The sequence below is a fragment of the Neophocaena asiaeorientalis genome, unplaced genomic scaffold (assembly GCF_003031525.2).
Source record: "Neophocaena asiaeorientalis asiaeorientalis breed wild unplaced genomic scaffold, Neophocaena_asiaeorientalis_V1.1 scaffold100, whole genome shotgun sequence".
NCBI classification, from domain to species: domain Eukaryota; kingdom Metazoa; phylum Chordata; class Mammalia; order Artiodactyla; family Phocoenidae; genus Neophocaena; species Neophocaena asiaeorientalis.
The window spans coordinates 8,062,246-8,082,556 of record NW_020173955.1 but is presented as its reverse complement, the minus strand read 5'-3'; the positions used below and the strand labels follow the sequence as shown (position 1 = coordinate 8,082,556).

Sequence of the window (20,311 nt, the reverse complement as noted above, 5' to 3'; positions counted from 1 at the left end):
GATTTGACTTTTTGGTTTTGTTCCAAATTGATACTATAGTTACTATTTCCCTCAAATTATTCATGAATTATCATGCATACTTGAATTTAATTTGCTGATAAATTGTGTTTGATGTACATAGGCTGTGGGATATCTCCCAGCCCCTGTGTTAAAACACTTGCAGTGATGTGAAGAAACAGCATTCAAATAACTCCTGAGTGTTAGTTTGAGGAGTACCTAAACGCAATAGGGGACAAAAGAAAATACTGTTTCCTAAAACTATGCCCTGGTGAGTTTTGATGCTAAAGAATTCTCAAGCTAGCATATAAAATAGTTTTTGGACTTTCAAATGAGTTTGGGGCATTTTACCTTACAGTTCTTAGAAGCAAAAATACATTTGGACTGTATATTCTCTGAAATGTCTTTCAGTTTAAAAAATCTGAAATTTAAGCTCACTTTGCTGAAATCCTGAACACTGTTGTGGAAAGGATTCATTTTCCAGCTCTTACCTCTTCTGCCCTCTCTAACACAAAATGTTGGAACCTGGGAAACCTGAAAAACATGCTCTTGCTTCTTGGGGGCCATGACCGTTTCTTCTTCCCTTCTTTTTCATTTTTCAGCAGTAACTTCTCCCTCCTCCTAATCTGTAGAATCAAAGGAGGGATTAAAATGGACTCATCTTTCTGGACAGGATTGAATGGCTCTGTTAGCAGAGTGGGATGAATAGAAAGTTCTCTTCAATGTTTTGGTGCAGTACTGTGTGCCTGTAAAGTTACATACTTGCCCGGAATTTAGACTAGCTTAATGCTTGTTTGGCAGCATAAACTCTGAAAAAAATCTTGTGGGGAAACATGCCCCATACATGGTTTCTGTCTGTAGAGTACAGAGGGAGATGGACGTGTGCCAGTTATGTAGTTGATGTGTTAAAGGTAGATGCCAAACTAAGGCAGTCTTTAAGAGAATTTCTTGGCATGAATAAACAGATAAAAAAAAAAAGTCTATGTTCTTAGATCTGTTATATATACTTAAAATGGTTACTGCATGGAGCACATCCGTACAGTCCATCATATTCCAAGTTTTAATTTTAGAAGAAAATGGAAAAATTGAGCAATTCATATTGTTAATTTTAAAATTAGCCTAGAATTATTTCTCCCTAGAAATGTAATAATTTGTTTGTGGAAACCTTTAAATGAAAACCTTTGGCTTCAGGCACATATGTGGTCAATATGGATGACTGTGAAGCTGCCAGGTAGATGTAAGGAGGTCCTGTCAGTGACCTTCAACTACAGGTCTCTTTCCATGGCTTTCAGAATTAGAACAACCGTACTATTTTCTCACTGCATAGTATTTTTAAGTTCTAAATTATTTTATTTGAGGTTGTTTCCTTCTTTAGTTGCTTGTGCTAGCCTTTTTTATAGCCTTATTATACCAAGAGTTTATTATACCAAGAATTAGAGTTTACAGGAAGACTTGACCTTTTTAGAAAGTCTGAGAACCACAGAATAAATTTTTTTCTTATACAACTCCCTGACAGAAAGATATGAAATAAGATTGAGACAGAAGAGTGGGTAAGATCATGAGTTTTAGAGTCAAATAAGTCTCAGTTCAAACCCAAGCAACAACGTGTTTTTGGTATGTGTCGGGAGAAAGTCACTTAACCTTTCCAAGTCTCACTGCCATGTCTGTCAAGTAGGGATAATATGCATTTCTTAATATTCTTGTGAGGACTAACTGAAGTAATACACACCCCAAATGGTACCTGGTTGACACTAGGGCTCAATAAATTGTATTTAACAAAACTGTGAATTTGCTATACGTAAGGGTGGTACTTCTGTTATAGACAAGTGGAAGGAAGCAAGAAAACTGCAGAAAGGCAGGGCTTTTTAATATAGTTTTCTATGTCCTTGCATGTAATTACACATCCTATCTTGGTTTCTTTGCTCAGTGTCGTATTTTGAGTGTGACAGTGAAATCCAATCATGAGGAACAACCATAGCATCAAATGACTTCCCTTGCTTTTGCATATTCCAGATGAATGGATGCAAGAACAGGCAAAATCAGCCTTTCTTTCTTAAAGTTATTTCTCATTAGGGAAATTGCAAACATTCACACAAATGTGATGTGGCAAAACAAAAAGAATCTAGAATCTTTTGCATTTTATAATATTTTGTGATATGAAAGGACAGTTGGTGGCAATAGGACCCAGACACAGAATTGGAATGTTAATGCTTACGAAGACTACTTAGCAAACATAGCTTTAACTAGAGCTCTAATTAGAACTTAAGTGTAACTCTGAGAACTTTTGTGTGAACAAGTCCTAGCTATGAAAAAGCTGTGAAAGTGTAAAATTCAGAAGCAATTTTTATTTATTATATTGACTATGTCAAGGATATTATGGTCATCATCTTTCAAGACAGTGATGAAATTATAAATCAGAACTAGAGAACAGATGGGGAATATTTTCAAACGTAGTGGGAAAAACTGCATGTAAATGAGTCAAATGAGCAGGTCTGAGGAGTCTCCGCTGAACATAATAGTGATCTATATCATTTGTAGTTGGTGAAGCACCCATTCAGTCATATCACACAGGAGGATTTGATCTGGAGCCAATTTTTGTTTGTTAAAAGCTATGCTAGTAGGGGCTTCCCTGGTGCGCAGTGGTTGAGAGTCCGCCTGCCGATGCAGGGGACACGGGTTCGTGCCCCGGTCTGGGAAGATCCCACATAACGCGGAGCAGCTAGGCCCGTGAGCCATGGCCGCTGAGCCTGCGCGTCCGGAGCCTGTGCTCCGCAACGGGAGAGGCCACAACAGTGAGAGGCCCGCGTACCGCAAAAAAAAAGAAAGAAAAAAAGCTATGCTAGTAATATAGTAAAAACTCATGGCATATTAGAAAAATTTTCTTTGGAAAATTAATTTTGGTTTCTTTGGAAACCAAATGACCTCCAAATGCCTTCATTATGGCCTTACAAAAATTATATATGTATATATGATAGATTCTTATTCCCATATTAAAGGTAAAACAGAGAAAATTAATAGGAAAAATTAAAGAATTTAAAGCTTGAGGAAAAACACTATGCTTATGGTGGCAGTGTGACAAATTAGCAGGTGACAAGGCTGACTTCCTTCTCTGTTGTCTTATTATTCCACCTTTTTCCATCCTGTATTTCTGATTCCTTCTTCCTATTTCAGTATTTGCTTTTGCATTTGCCCTTTCTCAAGTTCACGTCAATTGGGCAGACCATTCTTTTACCTTGAGAATTCTGACTGCTGCCACATCCAAGGTAGGGTGAGGACCATCTCCTACTGGTGTGCAGGCCTTGGGCACTGCTGCTTTAGCAATGGTTTGTGAGTGCTGTTTCCCTAGCCCAGTGCTGTGACTCTCCAGTGCACCCCTCAGGAGCTCATCAGGCTGTCCCCACCGTCTTCATCTCCTCAGGGAGGTGGGCTGCTATACAGGCCCCCAGAACCCCAACACCAGCCACCTAATCCTGTGACTACTCACATAGATGTCAGTAAAATGCAGAAGGTCCTGTATAATTGGATGAACCTCACTGCAATATAACAGGTAGTTTCATCTAAAAACTAGTCCTTTCATCAGTGCCATCTTGTATGGCCCTCCATATCAGCCAGGCAATATACTGCCATGTGCAAACATATGTTGCCACTTGTCTGCCTTTGACCGTAATCCTCTCTCCAACCCTTCTACCTTAACAGGATAGATTCCCCTTCTAGGTCCAGCTCACGTCCACCTTCTTTAAGTTTCTTTTCCCGGGTTCCTTTGGCCAATGTAAGATGACTGCGGAAAGCAGCTTGTCCAACTGACCTCTGGGACTGCTGTATCTACAGATTATCCTTGCTAAGGAAGAGGAAGAGCAGCATACTTGCTATCTGTGGAAAATCCACTGCCTTGGAGAGATCTTGGACAGCTATCCCCCCACCCCTCTTCTCCTTCACTAGACTCACCTTAAGGATGAAGGAGTGCCTCTGGCACTCTGTGTGGCTTAGGGTCCTAAAGAAGTTTTTCTCTGACCACTGAATTCTGGCATTCTCCACTAGGAAACCAGCAGCTGAATATCCCTAGGCACACATCAGTGGCCTATAAAATTTTATAGCCTCAATTTGTTAAAGGTACCAGTTGAGCTCTCCATTAGATTTGATGTGTAAATTCTAGCACTATTATATTATAAAGTGGCAAAACACTTAAGATAAATAACACTCAATGCTTCCATAGTATTTCTACAATTATATTGTCACTACAACAATTTTTTTACAAGACTAGGGTATGCTATGCCAAATAAGGGAAATGTGTAGAACCTCTCGTAGCTTCTGCAAAGGCTGAGTTGCAATTTTATTTTCAAACTAGTTTTCCAGTAAGTTTTAGTACAAATTTTAAGATGGAACAAATCTCAAGTAGTAAAAATGCTTTAAGAGTATACAGTTATATTCTGTGTGGATAAAATCGTAATGGCCTGGAACAATGACTACATGCCGAGTGGAATTTTAAGGCTGGTTTTGACTTTATAGAAGCTTTTCCTTGAGCTAAGGTATTTTCCCCACTGTGTTATGTTTGATAAAGATTTAAACTTACAAACAGAACTGTGCTATTTTTATAATGAAATTCATACTTAATTTGCCTTTGTAGCACTGGTATAAATGAAGAATAAAACCAGTCCTAATTAACTACAATAAAATTATCTTATTGGGTTAACAAATTTAGAACTCAGAAATAAGTTTTAAAAGCAAATGATGTGTTTACCTCTTCTGTAAGCAAAGCTGATTATGCCACTTCCCACTATCTTCAGGATGATATCAAACTTTTTAACATGACATGCAAGGCCCTTCATGATTTGACTTTAACCTGTCATCTTGTATTGCTCACTGAATTGTACAGAACACTTGTTTCTTCTGTATTCTACTTAACGACCATAGCAAATACTGTTCCCTCTGCATAGAACACTCTTTCTCTTTCCCTCCTTTCCTTCCCCCAGTTCATTAAGGGCTAATTCCCACAACTTCCCAAGACTGACGCCTGGTAGTACCTTCTCTGGAAAGTTTCTGAAACGGGACTCAAAATTTCACATTGCTGTTACTGTCTACTTGCTCAGACTGTGAGTGCTTTGTGGGCAGGCACCATAAGCTTTCATCTTTGTATTCTCAACACCTACTGTGCTTTGCACACAGTAGTTACTCTACTCAGGCTTGTTGAATAATCTCACACTTTGAAATTATGTTTAGGGATCCAGCTACAGGATACCTCTGTGGTCTTGTGCTATCTCCCAAACTGTAAGTAACAGAGCAATTGTTAAAATATTTCCCCCCCATCTTATTATTCCCAAATCCAACATAAAATTAAAAAGCAAACCTAGACAACTAACACATCATCTCCAGCAGACCCCACTCTTGAGAAGAAAAGTATAGACCTGACTATTGTTTATGAAGTGTTCCAGAATGGACACTTAAATAGATCAATAAATGAACAAACCAGGTGTTTTGCCTTTGCAAAATTCTTGCTCTGGGTAGGTCTTCAAAAGAACAAAAGCAAAGACAAAACAAAACAATGTCCCCCCCCCCCAAACCAAAGAGTATCAAGACTTAGTGAAGTGATCTCTAAGTCTAGTTAAAATTCTTTTGGATTATTCCATAGGCTAAACTATACATTCTTATGTTCTTAAGTTCTTGCTTTATTAGCTTAGCAGTCTAACCTCACCCCCACTCCAAAACTGCTGTTCCCCTTTTTGTATTCCATTCAAATTCTTATTTTTAAACAAAGATAATTTTTAACTGGAAAATGCATTTCCCCTAGACATATCAGGAGAACTTGTTGCTCTCCTCTATTTGTAAACAGATTACTCCCTTAGTTCATGCTTATTTGCAAAATGGATGGTAGGAGACTCACAGGGGAGAGTGGGCCTATGGATAATTGCATCTTGCCATAATTTTCTGTAATTGCAAAACCTTATTTTAACTAAGGCATGACTCTCCTTAGGTTGTATTCATTGCATATTGCAGTGTCACAGACTTAAACATGTTAAGATAAGAGAAACTCTTAAAGGTCTATGTTTAGACACAGTTTATGGTTAGAGACTTGCTCCATATTCCTTTGGTCCTACATTATGACTAACGAACATTCTACTGTTTAATGGATGTGGGCACGAAGCAGAAAGGATGATTGTCCAGAAGATCATTTAAGGGCTTACTTAGCTCCTAACTGGTTATTTCACTGGGTGCAGAAGATGAAGTTACACCAAAATGTTATTAATTTACAAGTTTGATGTTTACCTTTGTAATACCTATGAATAAATGTATTGCTAAACAATATCATAAACTGTTGACCCTACTTGGAGTGGAACTTGTTTAGAATCATCATTTGACTCAGGAGAAGCACTTATGTACAAAAATAATGAATGTGTCTGTTAGAAATAGTTTTAAACAAATTGTTAAATTATCATTATGATTCTGAAAATAGTCCTTATGGATTCAACTACCTTTTTATACCTCTTATTAGCATCATTACTCTATGTACTAACTTGAAAGTTAGTACCATTCTTTCTTGAGAAACTTACTCAATTTTCAGTCAGTCAGACTGACATATGCCCTCTCTGTCCCAGTCCCCCACCCAAGTCCTATTAGGTTGATTTAATACATTTAACAATATGTGTATGCTTATTTTTCCTCCTTATCCTACAACTATCTGGAGGTAGCATTTTTATTAGGTCACTCCTTGCTCAAAATCTTTCACTAATTTTGACAGTACTAAATCTAAATGGCTTAACAAGAATTCAGGGTTCTACATAAATTTCCTCCAATGACCTTCCTATCCTGTTTCCTGCTTCCCCTATAGTAGTCCCTCTTTCCCTCACCCCAAACCCATTACTCTGTATACAGGGTGTCCACCCAGCAAAGCCTGCCTTTTTCTTCTCAGGTTTGTTAACATCCAGTTCATCCTTCATGACCCATATCACATCTGCTCCCTCCACAAAGCCCTAACTGGCCCTTGGTTGCAGCAACCAATCCCTCCTTTGGACCCCTCCAGTGCTTCTTGGTAACCATAACTACCATTGACTACATGGGGACTGAGGCCCTCAAGGAGGGTTTTGTTGACTTGAATTGTTGAGCTGAATTATTTGTGTTGGTTATTTTTCTTTTCTTTTTTAAATTGACGTATAATTGACATACAACATCATATTAGTTTCAGGCGTACAACCTAACAATTTGATATTTGTGGATATTGTGAAATGATCACCACAATACATCTAGTTAATGTCCATCACCATACATTGTTACAGAATTTTTTTTCTTGTGATGAGAACTTTTAAGGTCTACTCTCTTAGCAACTTTCAAATATACACTACAGTGTAATTAACTATAGTTGCCATGCTGTATGTTATATCCCCATGACTTATTTATTTTATAACTGAGAGTTTGTACCTTTGATTCCCTTCACTCATTTTGCCCACCCCCCACCCCCACCTCTGGCAACCACCAATCTGTTCTATCTATGTATCATTTAATTTTTAAAAATATGACCTTATCTAACCCCTTTCAGATAGACTGAAAAGTCCTTGCAAGAAAGGTGGTGTGCGGAGACCTTCAAGATGGTGGAGGAGTAAGATGTGGAGATCACCTTCCTCCCCACAAATACATCAGAAATACATCTACACGTGGAACAACTCCTACAGAACACCGACTGAACGCTGGCAGAAGAACTCAGACTTTCCAAAAGGCAAGGAACTCCCCACGTACCTAGGCAGGGCAAAAGAAAAAAGAAAAAACAGAGACAAAAGAATAGGGACGAGACCTGCACCAGTGGGAGGGAGCTGTGAAGGAGGGAAAGTTTCCATACACTAGGAAGCCCCTTCTCGGGCAGACACGGGGGTGGCGGAGCGGGGGAGCTTCGGAGCCATGGAGGAAAGCGCAGCCACTGGGGTGCGGAGGGCAAAGCGTAGAGATTCCCGCACAGAGGATTGGTGCCGACCAGCACTCACCAGCCCGAGAGGCTTTTCTGCTCACCCGGGGGCGGGCGGGGGCTGAGAGCTGAGGCTCGGGGCTTTGGAGGTCAGATCCCAGGGAGAGGAGTGGGGTTGGCTGCGGGAACAAGCCTGAAGGGGCTAGTGTGCCACAGCTAGCCGGGAGGTAGTCCGGGAAAAGGTCTGGGCCTGCCTAAGAGGCAAGAGACCATTGTTTCGGGGTGCACGAGAAGAAGGGATTCAGAGCACCACCTAAACGAGCTCCAGAGACGGGCGCGAACCACGGCTATTAGCGCGGACCCCAGAGACGGGCATGAAATGCTAAGGCTGCTGCTGCCACCACCAAGAAGCCTGTATGCAAGCACAGGTCACTATCCACACTTCCCCTCCGGGGAGCCTGTGCAGCCCGCCACTGCCAGTGTCCCGGGATCCAGGGCCAACTTCCCCGGGAGAACGCACGGCGGGCCTCAGGCTGGTGCAACATCACTCTAGCCTCTGCCACCGCAGGCTCACCCCGCATCCGTGCCCCTTGCTCCACTCAGCCTGAGTGAGTCAGAGCCCCCGAATCAGCTGCTCCTTTAATCCTGTCCTGTCTGAGAGAAGAACAGACACCCTCAGGCGACCTACATGCAGAAGCAGGGCCAAATCCAAAGCTAAAACTCAGGAGTTGTGGGAACAAAGAAGAGAAAGGAAATTTTTCCCAGCAGCCTCAGGAGCAGCGGATTAAATCTCCACAATCAACGTGATGTGCCCTTCAACTGTGGAATACCTGAATAGACAATGAATCATCCCAAAATTGGGGTGGTGGACTTGGGAGAAACTGTAGACTTGGGGTTTGCTTGCTGCATCTAAAATTTGTTTCTGGTTTTATGTTTATCTTAGTTTAGTATTTAGAGTTTATTATGATTGGTAGATTTGTTTATTGATTTGGTTGCTCTCTTCCTTTTTTTTAATATATAGACATATATATATATTTTTTTCCTTTTTCTCTTTATGTGAGTGTGTATGTGTATGCTTCTTTGTGTAACTTTGTCTGTATAGCTTTGCTTTAACCATTTGTCTTAGGGTTCTGTCTGTCCGTTTTTTTGGACTTTTTTTTTTTTTTAGTATAATTTTTACTGATTGTTATCATTGGTGGATTTGTTTTTTGGTATGGTTGCTCTCTTCTTTCTTTTTTTAATACTTTTACATTTTTTAATTTTTAATAAGTTAAAAATTTTTTTATTTTAATAACTTTATTTTGTTTTATTTTATATTTTCTTTCTTTTTTTCTCCCTTTTCTTCTGAGTGATGTGGTTGACAGGGTCTTGGGGCTCCAGCCAGGTGTCAGGCCTGTGCCTCTGAGGTGGGAGAGCTGAGTTCAGGACCTTGGTCCACGACAGACCTCCTGGCTCCACATAATATCAAACGGCAAAAGCTCTCCCAGAGACCTCCATCTCAATGTTAAGACCCAGCTCCACTCAATGACCAGCAAAGCTACAGTGCTGGACACCCTATGCCAAACAACTGGCAAGACAGGAACACAACACCACCCATTAGCAGAGAGACTGCCTAAAATCATAATAAGATCACAGACACCCCAAAACACACCACTGGATACAGTCCTGCCCACCAGAAAGACAAGACCCAACCTCATCCAACAGAACACAGGCACCATGCCCCTCCACCAGGAAGCCTACACAATCCACTGAACCAAACTTAGCCACTGGGAGCAGACACCAAAAACAACGGGAACTACAAACTTGCAGCCTGCAAAAAGGAGACCCCAAACACAGTAAGTTAAGCAAAATGAAAAGACAGTGAAACACACAGCAGATGAAGGAGCAAGTAAAAATCCACCAGACCAAGCAAATGAAGAGGAAATAGGCAGTCTACCTAAAAAAGAATTCAGAGTAATGATAGTAAAGATGATCCAAAATCTTGGAAATAGAATGAAGAAAATACAAGAAACATTTAACAAGGACCAAGAAGAACTAAAGAGCAAACGAACAGTGATGAACAACACAATAAATGAAATTTAAAATTCTCTAAATGGAATCAATAGCAGAATAACTGAGGCAGAAGAACGGATACGTGATCTGGAAGGTAAAACAGTGGAAATAACTATTGCAGAGTAGAATAAAGAAAAAAGAATGAAAAGAATTGAGGACAGTCTTAGAGACCTCTGGGACAACATTAAATGCACCAACATTTGAATTATAGGGGTCCCAGAAGAAGAAGAGAAAAAGAAAGGGACTGAGCAAATATTTGAAGAGATTATAGTTGAAAACTACCCTAATATGGGAAAGGAAATAGTCAGTGAAATCCCAGAAGTGCAGAGAGTCTCATTCAGGATAAATCCAAGGAGAAACACACCAAGACACATAATAATAAAACTGTCAAAAATTAAATACAAAGAAAAAAATTAAAAGCACCAAGGGAAAAAGAACAAATAACATACAAGTGAATTCCCATAAGGTTAACAGCAGATTTTTCAGAAGAAACTCTGCAAGCCAGAAGGGACTGGCAGGACATATTTAAAGTGATGAAAGGGAAAAACCTACAACCAAGATTACTCTACCCAGCAAGGATCTCACTCAGATTCAACAGAGAAATTAAAACCATTACAGACAAGCAAAAGCTAAGAGAATTCAGCACCACCAAACCAGCTTTACAACAAATGCTAAAGGAACTTCTCTAGGCAGGAAATACAAGAGAAGGAAAAGACTTACAATAACAAACCCCAAACAATTAAGAAAATGGTAATAGGAACATACATATCGATAACTACCTTAAATGTAAATGGATTAAATGCTCCAACCAAAAGTCATAGACTGGCTGAATGGATACAAAAACAAGACCCATACATATGCTGTCTACAAGAGAAACACTTCAGACCTAGGGACACATACAGACTGAAAGTGAGGGGATGGAAAAAGATTCCATGCAAATGGAAATCAAAAGAAAGCTGGAGTAGCAATTCTCATATCAGACAAAATAGACTTTAAAACAAAGACTATTACAAGGACAAAGAAGGACACTACATAATGATCAAGGGATCAATCCAAGAAGAAGATATAACAATTGTAAATATTTATGCACCCAACATAGGAGCACCTCAATACATAAGGCACATGCTAACAGCCATAAAAGGGGAAATTGACAGTAACACAATCAGAGTAGGGGACATTAACACCCCACTTTCACCAATGGACAGATCATCCAAAATGAAAATAAGTAAGGAAACACAAGCTTTGCATGATACATTAAAGAAGATGGACTTAATTGATATTTATAGGACATTCCATCCAAAAACAACAGAATACACCTTCTTCTCAAGTGTTCATGGAACATTCTCCAGAATAGATCATATAGTGGGTCACAAATAAAGCCTTGGTAAATTTAAGAAAATTGAAATTGTATCAAGTATATTTTCTGACTACAATGCTATGAGACTAGATATCAATTACAGGAAAAAATCTGTAAAAAATACAAACGCATGGAGGCTAAACAATACACTCCTAAATAACCAAGCGATCACTGAAGAAATCAAAGAGGAAATCAAAAAATACCTAGAAACAAATGACAATGAAAACACAATGACTCAGAACCTATGGGATGCAGTAAAAGCAGTTCTAAGATGGAAGTTTATAGCAATACAATCCTACCTCAAGAAACAAGAAAAATCTCAACCTAAAGCAACCTGACACCTAAGGCAATTAGAGAAAGAAGAATCAAAAAACCCCAAAGTTGGCAGAAGGAAAGAAATCATAAAGATCAGATCAGAAATAAATGAAAAAGAAATGAAGGAAACAATAGCAAAGATCAGTAAAACTAAAAGCTCGTTCTTTGAGAAGATAAACAAAATTGATAAACCATTAGCCAGACTCATCGAGAAAAAAAGAAGTCAAATCAATAGCATTAAAAATGAAAAAGGAGAAGTTACAACTGACACAGCAGAAATACAAAGGATCATGAGAGATTACTACAAGCAACTATATGCCAATAAAATGGGCAACCTGGGAGAAATGGACAAATTCTTAGAAAAGCACAACCTTCTGAGACTGAACCAGGAAGACATAGAAAGTATAAACAGACCAATCAAAAGCTCTGAAATTGAAACTGTGATTAAAAATCTTCCAACAAACAAAAGCCCAGGACCAGATGGCTTCACAGGTGAATTCTATCAAACATTTAGAGAAGAGCTAACACCTATCCTTATCAAACTTTTCCAAAATATAGCAGAGGGAGGACCACTCCCAAACTCATTCTACGAGGCCACCATCACCCTGATACCAAAACCAGACAAAGATGTCACAAAGAAAGAAAAGTACAGGCCAATATCACTGATGAATATAGATGCAACAATCCTCAACAAAATACTAGCAAACAGAATCCAAGAGCATATTAAAAGGATCATACACCATGATCAAGTGGGGTTTATCACTGGAATGCAAGGATTCTTCAATATATGCAAATCAATCAGTGTGATAAACCATATTAACAAATCAAAGGATAAAAACCTTATGATCATCTCAATAGATGCATAAAAAGCTTTCAACAAAATTCAACACCCATTGTTGATAAAATCTCTCCAGAGTGTACACGTAGAGGTCTGATGAAAGAAATTAAAGATGATACAAACAGATGGAGAGATAGACCATGTTCTTGGATAGGAAGAAGAAACATTGTGAGAATGACTATACTATCCAAAGCAATGTACAGGTTCAATGCAATCCCTATCAAACTACCAATGGCATTTTCACTGAATTAGAACAAAAAATTTGACAATTTGTATGGAAGCACAAAAGACTGCAAATAGCCAAAGCAATCTTGAGAATGAAAAATGGAGATGGAGGAATCAGGCCCCCAAACTTCAGACTACACTACAAAGCTACAGTAATCAAAACAGTGAGGAAAAGACAATCCTCAGAATGGGAGAAAATATTTGCAAACAAAGCAAGTGACAAAGGATTAATCTCCAAAATTTACAAGCAGCTCACACAGCTCATTATCAAAGAAACAAACAACACAATCCAAAAATGGGCAGAAGACTTAAGTAGGTATTTCTCCAAAGAAGATGTACAGATTGCTAACAAACGCATTAAAGGACGCTCAACATCACTAATCATTAGAGAAATGCAAATCAAAACTACAGTGAGGTATCACTTCATGAAAACCATAATTCAAAAAGAGTCATGTACCACAATGTTCATTTCAGCTCTCTTTAGAATAGCCAGGGCATGGAAGCAACCTAAGAGTTCATTGACAGATGAATGGTTACAGAAGATGTTACGAAGTGAGAGAGTGGCATTGACATATATACACTACCAAATGTAAGATAGATGGCTAGTGGGAAGCAGCTGCATAGCACAGGGAGATCAGCTTGGTGCTTTGTGACCACCTAGATGGGTGGGATAGGAAGGGAGGGAGGGAGACACAAGAGGGAGGATATATGGGGATATATGTATATGTATAGCTGATTCACTTTGTTATAAAGCAGAAACTAATACACCATTGTAAAGCAATAATACTTCAATAAAGATGTTAAAAAAAAAGGTGGTGTGTCTACGCATCTAGTACAGTTTGAACACATATTAACTGAATGCATTGATGCATGAATTGATGAAAAAGTGACTGAAAATTGAATAAAAGAATGTGTGAATGGTACAGATTTCAGGGTATACATGGAAAAATATATCCTAAATTAATACAAACAATTTGAAGTCTACTGAGGATAAGATTGGTAGAATTCTTAAAAGCCAAGGCTCTTGATACTTAAATTATCCTTTAATGTCTACAGGGCAAAAAAGTAGTGGGTCTAGCAAGAATAGCCAGAAATGGGCTCTTTTAGTTCCACAGGACTCTGTTGAGTCCTGTGTGTTTAGGAATTTAAGATCAGCATGAAGTTATGGTGACAACCTGTCCACACAATGTCCCCCTTTCCTTCTAACCAAGGAGGGGTCATGACCTCATTCTCAGGGAAGTGGACTCTCCTCCAAAGCATTTGAGGACCACTTCTTTCACAGATTAAATGAAATGCAAAATGGGTCCAGGGCAAAACAAGTCTTACTAATAGATTCCTGGGGGGAAAAGTCATTGCTAAGTTGTATATGTATTTTTTTTTCTGAACCTTTGAAAAGATCAACTCTGGTTTCAGTTTAATTTTTTTTTTTTTCAAAAGAAACCTACATGGCCACTGCTTCAAATTTGTTCCAGATGGATTTAGTCATAGAATGATTGATTATCCACTCAGTTGCGAGCTATGTGGTTAAGCTCAGAAATCTACAACAAACTGATCTGGAGCTGTGTTTCACGGTAAGTGGCAGAAAGGATAATCCTTAAACTGTCATTTTAGAGTCAGTGATGAGGAAAGAGGAATTTAGTGAGGCTACTTATGTCAAGAGAATGTACTAGTAAATGGATGGCTGAATATGAGGAAATCTTATGAGCATAATGCTTTTTTTTCCTCCTCTGTACATCATGGTAAAGGGAACCACATCTGACCGGGAGCCCCTGCCTGCTTCATGAATTAGCCCAGCCTCCCGGGGATGCTCCAGGCCCAAGGTCAGAGGCTGGCTTCTACCTGGCTTCTGAGGCACCCATTTATCCTACTACCCACTCAACAGGCCCACAGAGGTTTTTATTATTGGCATCAGAGACACCTGAGAAAATCTGGAAGCTAATTCTGGGGGAGAGTGAACCTAGGAGAAAATGTACTGTTCTCTATACAGAGCTGTATTATGTACTTTAAAAAGCAATTTAAGAACATTTGGTCTGTTCCCATTTTCTTTAAGGAAAAAAAAAACCCTTTGCTTTGGATTTTGGTTATTCCTTTTAACAGCTGCATTAGCCTTTTCTCTATTCTTTCCCTCTGGTTAAGTCACAATCGGGCCATCAGAATATTCTTTTGGGGAGATTGGATGTGGCTGGTGGCGCTCCCTACATGTTACCATCTGTTTTTATTAGTTGTTCAATTTCTTGGTTTCCACCCTCACGGTGATTTTCTACTTTTGCTCATGCATCCTTTCTCTTTTCCCTTTCCCTTAGAGTGCTGTTCTACTTCATTACTGCCTCCTTGTCGAAAAACAAATCACTATTCTGCCCCTTATCATGATAACTGCTCCTCAGAACTGATGAAAATTCATGTTGGACTTTATGGCCTCTGAAGTTTTAGGTCTTACACAACTTATTTATTGTAACCTTAGGTTATATTTCGCACGTCTCCCAGTAGAATTTTGAGGCAAAAGATGTAAACATATTTAAACACAAAAATGATGACTAGGAAGCAGGCTTTTGAATAGGCTGTAGGAAGAAAAATGTGACTGAAACAGAACAGAGATTTCTATGAGAGAGATGGAGAACATTTTCCATGATTCCCTAACAAACACACAAATATTACAGATGTCTAGGACAAAAGTTCACGTTGAGGCAAGAACAGTGTTTATTAAATTTCTTTTATATAACAGGCATGTGGATACATGCTAACCTGCAAAAATAAAGGGAGTTTTTGTGTTTGCTCATAAAGTTTTTGTTTCATGGATATTGTTTATTTGTAGAGTGGAGTAAAGCAGGATTTTAACTAAAAAGTCTGAAAATCAGAGTATATATTCATAATTATTTATGAGTGGTTTTGGAGAGGATTGATAGCATTTTAGAAGTTCCATATCCATGAAGAAGAGAAGGGTACATTCATTCAAAAGGAGCTGTTAGAAGCTGTGAGGTTCTTCTTTTGAACAGTACTTTGCCTGTTTCAACCACACCCATCAGGATGCGTATCTGAGTGAGTCATCCAGGCTCCTGCACCGCTGGGGAGGTGGGTGCATTTTGCTTTTTAACTCATATTTTGCTTTTGAAACCATTTAAAATTCTAGATTTAACTCTAAAGTTTTGGATGGAATCATTTCAGGGAGAATTTAATTACAGATTGTGGTAGGCAGCTTCTGACATGGCTTGCAATGATCCCAGACTCCTGGCATTCACACCCTTGACTGTGGGCTGGATTTAGTAGCTTGTTTCTAATGAACAAAATATGGCAAAAGTGATAGACTGTCACTTCAGTGATTGAGTTACAGAAGACTGTGACTTCAGTCTTATTAGCACTCACTTTCTTGCTGGCACTTTCTCCTGCCCTTTCCCTTGCTGACTCTGACGAAGAAGGCTGCTGTGCTGTGAGGTGCTCTAGGGAGAGGTATATGTGGCTAGGAGCCACGGAGGAAGAACTCATGAGAAATGCAGGCAGGAAGTGAATGCTGCCAACAACCACTAGTTGAGTGAGCTCGGAAGGGGATTCTTCCCAGTCAAGCCTTGAGACAACTGCAGATTGTGAAAGACCCAAAGCCTGAGGACCCAACTAAGCCGTACTTTGATTCAGACCCAGAGAAGCTGTGAAATAATAAATGTTTGTTGTTTTAGGCTGCTGCGTTTTAGGACAATTTGTCACGTGGCAACAGATAACTCATAGGCTTCCTTAGGCTTTTTGTGTAACAGATAATAATGCATGAGCTCAGGAAAGACTGATTGCTTTGGTTGTAAGCCTGGTTTGAATCTGAGGCTGAAAAACATCCTGAAATATGAAATGAACAAACCTGTAGACTTTAAACAGGCTGTTCTTTGCTGAAAGGTATTCATGTCCCCCAGTGAAGGCAGAAAATCTTAATTCAAAATTCAGAAAATAATAAAGAACCTGTAATATTTAATGTTGTCACCTTTATGTTTTAAATGAGTTTATAGTAATACATGCAAAAAGTATATTTATTCTGCACCAAAAAACGAAAAAAAAACAAAAACAAAAAACAACTCCTTTCCAAGCTAGGATTGAAATGGAGTCCTTGGCTGTGGCATGAACCATAATAATTACCCATGTCCATGCCTCGGGGGAAGACTGCAGTGATCTAGTGTTTAAAGCTTCAGTGATTTGGTCCAGACTTTTAGCAAACAACCAGCACTAGGTGTGAACTGTTTTGTCAATAAAGCTTCAAGACATTAGAACTGTCTGGTTTTTTGTTTCTGAGTCATTAATGCTATTATAATCACAGAATATACCTGCATTCTTCTCAGGGCAGATTTTAACTTGCTCTGGTATGTTTTCCTGATAAAAATGCTATTTGAAAGTCAAAGAAGAGTTCCTATCAATAGAAATAGTTTAAATGCCGCACGTATCAGTCAAGAACCATATAGCGACCACACTTCCAAGGCTTGTAGCCTAGACAAAGTGCACTCTCTCTACCTCTCTTTTTCTCTTTCTCATTCTTTTAAAATTATTTTGAATGAGAGCTGGAAGGGACAACTCTTAATTTTGACAGCTGAGGCCCAGAGAGGTTAACTGGTTTAATACAGTCAGAGTCACTTAGGGGAAGATTCAGATGGGAACCTTTTTCTCTTGCTGAGTTTCATGGAGTTTCTGCCACTTTTTGCTGCCAAAGACTACTTTCTGGATCCCCCTGAGCATTCAAGCATAAAAACATTCCACTACAGAAGAAAATTCTATTAATTAATAAGGGAAATATCTGTGCATTACAGCTGTAACTGTTACAATGGAATTTATATTGGAGAAACTGAGTGTCTAATCAGAGGAGAAGAATATCTTTTTGAAAAAAAAAAAGAAAAAACCCACCACATGCAGATCTAATTCTATCCAAAGTATACCACACTGCTAACTGCAGAAAATAGAGAATGAAGAATCACTAGACATATCAGCTTCTTGGTGGGCAGCACAAATTGTCAGCTACTGGAAGATAGGCTCTGAATATACCAACAGAATCTGGGAGCTTGTTAGAAATGTGAACCGTGGGTCTCACCCAACACCTACTGAATCAGAATCTTCATTTTAATAGGATCCCCAAGGAATTCACATGTTCAGTAAAGTTTGAGAATCATTGGTCTATCACACATAGCATATAGAAGATCCTCAAAAACATATTAGAGAATGGAATCCCAAATTTAAAGAATCCCTCAGACAATTTTATAAAAGCAGAAAAACTGATTTATTCAGGTGTCACCTTTTCTTTTTTTCTTCATCAGTCCTTTGAGGAAAATATGTACTTATCCACATATACACAGGTAGAAAATGGTCACTGTAATACTATTTTACAAGATACTTCAGCAGAACCTATTTTTGATTAGAATAGTCTTATGCTTGCTCATGTCCTCTACTCTATCTTGCTCTCTTTTTCTCTCTCTTCCAGTTCCATTCTACATCTCTTTTTCTGCCTCTCATCCCTCTTACAACTGCTCTTGTCTCCCAGAGTAAGAGGAGGTCCCTGGAAGAGAAGGATATAGCTCAACTGTTTGCTCTGTTTTGCTTTTTTTCTCCATAAATGTATGGATACATTCCTGGCTTCTACCCTCACAGGTGTTCACTGCATGTTTGCTTTTTCCTTAGATGATTGATTTTCATACTGAGTGGTGTGTGGTGATGGTAGATGGTGTTGGGGGTAAAGTATCACTGTTACTTGAGTCACTCAGCAGAAGAGCCAGGGAAATTCTCATAACTGGCTTCACTGTTTCATCTTAAGAATACGTGGTATATATATATATATATATATATATAGTTACCCCTCTTATCTTTGGTTTCGCTTTCCGAAGTTTCAGTTACCCACATGGTCAACCATGGTCTAAAAATATTATATGAAAAATTCCAGAAATAATTCATATGTTTTAGATTGCCTGCTATTCTGAATAGTGTGGTGAAATACCTTGCCATCCCACTCCGTCCTGCTGATGACACGAATCATCCCTTTGTCTAGCATAGCCTGCCCATCAACCGATTAGTAGCATCTTGCTTATCAGATCCACTGTTTTGGATATCGCAGTGCTTGTGTTCAAGTAACCCTTACTTCACTTGATACTGGTCTCAAAGCTCAAGAGTAGTGATGCTGGCAACTAGGGTATGCTACAGAGAAACCGTAAAGTGCTTCCTTTAAGTGAAAAGGTGGAAGTTCTCGACTTAATAAGGAAAGAAAAAAATTTTGTATGCTGAGGTTGCTAAGATCTACAGTAAGAATGAATCTTCTAAATGTGAAATTGTGAAAAAAGGAAAAAGAAATTCATGCTAGTTTTGCTGCCAAACTCAAACTGTAAAAGTTATGGTCAGTGCATGATAAGTGCTTAGTTAAGATGGAAAAGGCATTAAATTTGTACAATAAGATATTTTGAGAGAGAGAGAGACCACATTCATATAACTTTCATTACAGTATATTGTTATAATTGTTCTATTTCATTATTAGATACTGTTGTTAATCTCTCACTGTGCCTAACTTATAAATTAAACTTTATCATAGGTATGTATGTATGGGGAAAAAATTGTATATATAGAGTTTGGTACTATCCATGGTTTCAGGCATCTGCTGGGGGTCTTGGAACATATCTCTCAAGGATAAGTGGGGACACTGTATTTAAAATCGATCAATGAGCAAGCAATGCTTAAGTCATGAAATTTTAGCTACAGTAGTTACCCAGTTATGATCTCTGTAGTTAACTGTAACAGAGAAGAGAAAGTATTTCTTCTCCTTTAAGGGAAAGTGGTGTTTTCTTTTTTGCTGAGTAATAGAGTTGACATAACACTGATGTGTCATCTATTAGAATAATTTTAAGATGTAGCTCTCCAAATCAACTACAGAGGCTTGGTCTGACTTTGAATCTGCACCTGATTCTTCTTTTCCTAATTTGAGATTTATACTGAGGAATAGGCAGGCCAGTTGCTTGCAGTTACTTTTACCCCTTGTCAGGACCTCTATTTGATTTTTTAAGCTCTTGAGAAAATTCAAAACATCATTCATATTTAATCAAATAATTCATGCAGTCTTCCTTATTGATGTTGTCCTTATTCTCCCTTGTCATTATAAACTGTTCCCTTTAATACAAGACCAGAAACTGTGTATTTTACCAAGAAAAATACATACATTTTGTTATGGATTCATAATGCTTTGGGGAGTATGTAATTGTGCCTACTCCTGACTTTGATATTATAACCAGCTTTTCTAATAATTCTTTAAAACTCTGTTAGAACCCTAATACTGTTTGTGGCCAGGTTTTTACAATGACAACTAAATAGCCCAAGCTCTTTTTCTAATACAGTTATATTCTATTTGGGGTATTAACCATCAGTGATAGCTTGGTTTATTGGAAACTATTGCTCTGGCATGCTTAAACAATCCATTTTTCTGTTTAAATTGAAAAATCAGAGATAATTGTTTAGTTTACTTACAGTTGGACTGTAATTTACAATGGCTTTCCTATTAAACATTTTTTAAAATGAACTAATCACCAAATAATCTTTCCTGTTTTTTCAGAACTATCATTAGCTGTATAAATTGCACCACAATTAAATTTCCTTCTTTTATTTAGCTTTTTTTTATCATTAGCTTCCCCTCCCGCCCCCCCGC

At 38.5% G+C, this 20,311-nt stretch overlaps 1 protein-coding gene and 1 long non-coding RNA gene across 5 annotated transcripts in view; one reads left to right on the top strand and one right to left on the bottom strand.

Moving 5' to 3' along the window:
* The window catches only part of LOC112404858 (uncharacterized), a 189,668-nt gene extending 181,997 nt beyond the window's left edge, over window positions 1-7,671 (top strand). The window contains exon 4 of the long non-coding RNA XR_003004230.1: window positions 7,526-7,671. This is a non-coding gene — a long non-coding RNA (uncharacterized LOC112404858). The remainder of the gene's footprint in view (window positions 1-7,525) is intronic.
* The window catches only part of EFEMP1 (EGF-like fibulin extracellular matrix protein 1), a 66,941-nt gene that overhangs the window by 27,053 nt on the left and 19,577 nt on the right, over window positions 1-20,311 (bottom strand). The window lies entirely within an intron of this gene.